Raw genomic sequence first — 4,925 nt, 5'->3', positions numbered from 1 at the left:
CACATCCTTTTTCCATTTTCCCTGGGAAAGAAAACTCAGCAGTCCAGGTTCCTGATGTCAGTTTGTAGGGCTCCCTTGGGTCTATCAGGGCAGCACAAGTTTGAGGTGGGGAGAACTTTGGTGTGGGGTCCATCCTTCGATATAAGGATTTTTTGCAGTCAGGGCCAGGGGCCCCTGGGCACAACCTTTGGCCATTTTCTCTGGGAAAGAAAACTCAGCAGTCCAGGTTCCTGATGTCAGTTTGTAGGGCTCCCTTGGGTGTATCAGGGCAGCACAAGTTTGAGGTGGGGACAACTTCGGTGTGGGTTCCATCTTTCGATATAAGGATTGTTTGCAGTCAGGGCCAGGGGCCTCTGGGCACATCCTTTTTCCATTTTCCTTGGGAAAGAAAACTCAGCAGTCCAGGTTCCTGATGTCACTTTGTTGGGCTCCCTTGGGTGTATCAGGGCAGCACAAGTTTGAGGTGGGCACAACTTCGGTGTGGGGTCCATCCTTCGATATAAGGATTTTTTGCAGTCAGGGCCAGGGGCCCCTGGGCACATCCTTTTTCCATTTTCCCTGGGAAAGAAAACTCAGCAGTCCAGGTTCCTGATGTCAGTTTGTAGGGCTCCCTTGGGTCTATCAGGGCAGCACAAGTTTGAGGTGGGGACAACTTCGGTGTGGGCTCCATCCTTCGATATAAGGATTTTTTGCAGTCAGGGCCAGGGGCCCCTGGGCACATCCTTTTTCCATTTTCCCTGGGAAAGAAAACTCAGCAGTCCAGGTTCCTGATGTCAGTTTGTAGGGCTCCCTTAGGTCTATCAGGGCAGCACAAGTTTGAGGTGGGCACAACTTCGGTGTGGGGTCCATCCTTCGATATAAGGATTTTTTGCAGTCAGGGCCAGGGGCCCCTGGGCACATCCTTTTTCCATTTTCCCTGGGAAAGAAAACTCAGCAGTCCAGGTTCCTGATGTCAGTTTGTAGGGCTCCCTTGGGTCTATCAGGGCAGCACAAGTTTGAGGAGGGGACAACTTCGGTGTGGGCTCCATCCTTCGATATAACGATTCTTTGCAGTCAGGGCCAGGGGCCCCTGGGCACATCCTTTTTCCATTTTCCCTGGGAAAGAAAACTCAGCAGTCCAGGTTCCTGATGTCAGTTTGTAGGGCTCCCTTGGGTCTATCAGGGCAGCACATGTTTGAGGTGGGGACAACTTTGGTGTGGGGTCCATCCTTCGATATAAGGCTTTTTGTAGTGAGGCCCCAGCCCAGGGCCAGGGGCCCCTGGGCACAACCTTTTTCCATTTTCCCTGGGAAAGAAAACTCAGCAGTCCAGGTTCCTGATGTCAGTTTGTAGGGCTCCCTTGGGTCTATCAGGGCAGCACAAGTTTGAGAAGGGGACAACTTCGGTGTGGGCTCCATCCTTCGATATAAGAATTTTTGGCAGTCAGGGCCAGGGGCCCCTGGGCACAACCTTTTTCCATTTTCCCTGGGAAAGAAAACTCAGCAGTCCAGGTTCCTGATGTCAGTTTGTAGGGCTCCCTTGGGTCTATCAGGGCAGCACAAGTTTGAGGTGGGGACAACTTCGGTGTGGGGTCCATCCTTCGATATAAGGATTTTTTGCAGTCAGGGCCAGGGCCCCTGGGCACACCCTTTTTCCATTTTCCCTGGGAAAGAAAACTCAGCAGTCCAGGTTCCTGATGTCAGTTTGTAGGGCTCCCTTGGGTCTATCAGGGCAGCACAAGTTTGAGAAGGGGACAACTTCGGTGTGGGCTCCATCCTTCGATATAAGAATTTTTGGCAGTCAGGGCCAGGGGCCCCTGGGCACAACCTTTTTCCATTTTCCCTGGGAAAGAAAACTCAGCAGTCCAGGTTCCTGATGTCAGTTTGTAGGGCTCCCTTGGGTCTATCAGGGCAGCACAAGTTTGAGGTGGGGACAACTTCGGTGTGGGGTCCATCCTTCGATATAAGGATTTTTTGCAGTCACAGCTAGGGGCCCCTGGGCACAACCTTTGGCCATTTTCCCTGGGAAAGGAAACTCATCAGTCCAAGTTCCTGATGTCAGTTTGTAGGGCTCCCTTGCCTCTATCAGGGCAGCACAATTTTAAGGTGGGGACAATTTCGGTGTGGGCTCCATCCTTCGATATAAGGATTCTTTGCAGTGAGGCCCCAGCCCAGGGCCAGGGGCCCCTGGGCACATCCTTTTTCCATTTTCCCTGGGAAAGAAAACTCAGCAGTCCAGGTTCCTGATGTCAGTTTGTAGGGCTCCCTTGGGTCTATCAGGGCAGCACAAGTTTGAGGTGGGGACAAATTCGGTGTGGGCTCCATCCTTCGATATAAGGATTTTTTGCAGTCAGGCCCCAGCCCAGGGCAAGGGGACCCGGGGCACATCCTTTTTCCATTTTCCCTGGGAAAGAAAACTCAGCAGTCCAGGTTCCTGATGTCAGTTTTTAGGGCTCCCTTGGGTCTATCAGGGCAGCACAAGTTTGAGGTGGGGACAACTTCGGTGTGGGGTCCATCCTTCGATATAAGGATTTTTTGCAGTCAGGGCCAGGGGCCCCTGGGCACATCCTTTTTCCATTTTCCCTGGGAAAGAAAACTCAACAGTCCAGGTTCCTGATGTCAGTTTGTTGGGCTCCCTTGGGTCTATCAGGGCAGCACAAGTTTGAGGTGGGACAATTTCGGTGTGGGGTCCATCCTTCGATATAAGGATTCTTTCCAGTGAGGCCCCAGCCCAGGGCCAGGGGCCCCTGGGCACATCCTTTTTCCATTTTCCCTGGGAAAGAAAACTCAGCAGTCCAGGTTCCTGATGTCAGTTTGTTGGGCTCCCTTCGGTCTATCAGGGCAGCACAAGTTTGAGGTGGGGACAACTTCGGTGTGGGGTCCATCCTTCGATATAAGGATTTTTTCCAGTCAGGGCTAGGGGCCCTTGGGCACATCCTTTTTCCATTTTCCCTGGGAAAGAAAACTCAGCAGTCCAGGTTCCTGATGTCAGTTTGTAGGGCTCCCTTGGGTCTATCAGGGCAGCACAAGTTTGAGGTGGGGAGAACTTCGGTGTGGGCTCCATCCTTCTATATAAGGATTTTTTGCTGTCAGGGCTAGGGGCCCCTGGGCACAACCTTTGGCCATTTTCCCTGGGAAAGAAAACTCAGCAGTCCAGGTTCCTGATGTCAGTTTGTAGGGCTCCCTTGGGTGTATCAGGGCAGCACATGTTTGAAGTGGGGACAACTTTGGTGTGGGGTCCATCCTTCGATATAAGGATTTTTTGTAGTGAGGCCCCAGCCCAGGGCCAGGGGCCCCTGGGCACATCCTTTTTCCATTTTCCCTGGGAAAGAAAACTCAGCAGTCCAGGTTCCTGATGTCAGTTTGTAGGGCTCCCTTGGGTGTATCAGGGCAGCACAAGTTTGAGAAGGGGACAACTTCGGTGTGGGCTCCATCCTTCGATATAAGGATTCTTTGCAGTCAGGGCCAGGGGCCCCTCGGCACATCCTTTTTCCATTTTCCCTGGGAAAGAAAACTCAGCAGTACAGGTTCCTGATGTCAGTTTGTAGGGCTCCCTTGGGTCTATCAGGGCAGCACAAGTTTGAGGTGGGGACAACTTCGGTGTGGGGTCCATCCTTCGATATAAGGATTTTTTGCAGTCAGGGCCAGGGCCCCTGGGCACACCCTTTTTCCATTTTCCCTGGGAAAGAAAACTCAGCAGTCCAGGTTCCTGATGTCAGTTTGTAGGGCTCCCTTGGGTCTATCAGGGCAGCACAAGTTTGAGGTGGGGACAACTTCGGTGTGGGGTCCATCCTTCGATATAAGGATTTTTTGCAGTGAGTCTCCAGCCCAGGGCCAGGGGCCCCTGGGCACGTCCTTTTTCTATTTTCCCTGGGAAAGAAAACTCAGCAGTCCAGGTTCCTGATGTCAATTTGTAGGGCTCCCTTGGGTCTATCAGGGCAGCACAAGTTTGAGGTGGGGACAAATTCGGTGTGGGCTCCATCCTTCGATATAAGGATTTTTTGCAGTCAGGGCCAGGGGCCCCTGGGCACATCCTTTTTCCATTTTCCCTGGGAAAGAAAACTCAGCAGTCCAGGTTCCTGATGTCAGTTTGTAGGGCTCCCTTGGGTCTATCAGGGAAGCACAAGTTTGAGGTGGGGACAACTTCGGTGTGGGGTCCATCCTTCGATATAAGGATTTTTTGCAGTCAGGGCTAGGAGCCCCTGGGCACAACCTTTGGCCATTTTCCCTGGGAAAGAAAACTCAGCAGTCCAGGTTCCTGATGTCAGTTTGTAGGGCTCCCTTGCCTCTATCAGGGCAGCACAAGTTTGAGGTGGGGACAACTTCGGTGTGGGGTCCATCCTTCGTTATAAGGATTTTTTGCAGTCAGGGCCAGGGGCCCCTGGGCACATCCTTTTTCCATTTTCCCTGGGAAAGAAAACTCAGCAGTCCAGGTTCCTGATGTCAGTTTGTAGGGCTCCCTTGGGTCTATCAGGGCAGCACAAGTTTGAGGAGGGGACAACTTCGGTGTGGGCTCCATCCTTCGATATAAGGATTTTTTGCAGTCAGGGCCAGGGGCCCCTGGGCACATCCTTTTTCCATTTTCCCTGGGAAAGAAAACTCAGCAGTCCAGGTTCCTGATGTCAGTTTGTAGGGCTCCCTTGGGTGTATCAGGGCAGCACATGTTTGAGGTGGGGACAACTTTGGTGTGGGGTCCATCCTTCGATATAAGGATTTTTTGCAGTGAGTCTCCAGCCCAGGGCCAGGGGCCCCTGGGCACGTCCTTTTTCCATTTTCCCTGGGAAAGAAAACTCAGCAGTCCAGGTTCCTGATGTCAGTTTGTAGGGCTCCCTTGGGTGTATCAGGGCAGCACATGTTTGAGGTGGGGACAACTTTGGTGTGGGGTCCATCCTTCGATATAAGGATTTTTTGTAGTGAGGCCCCAGCCCAGGGCCAGGGGCCCCTGGG

This window comes from Lonchura striata, chromosome 31 (genome assembly GCF_050655825.1).
Source record: "Lonchura striata isolate lonStrDom1 chromosome 31, ASM5065582v1, whole genome shotgun sequence".
NCBI classification, from domain to species: domain Eukaryota; kingdom Metazoa; phylum Chordata; class Aves; order Passeriformes; family Estrildidae; genus Lonchura; species Lonchura striata.
The sequence above is the reverse complement of the archived record's forward strand: the minus strand, read 5'-3'. Positions refer to the sequence as shown.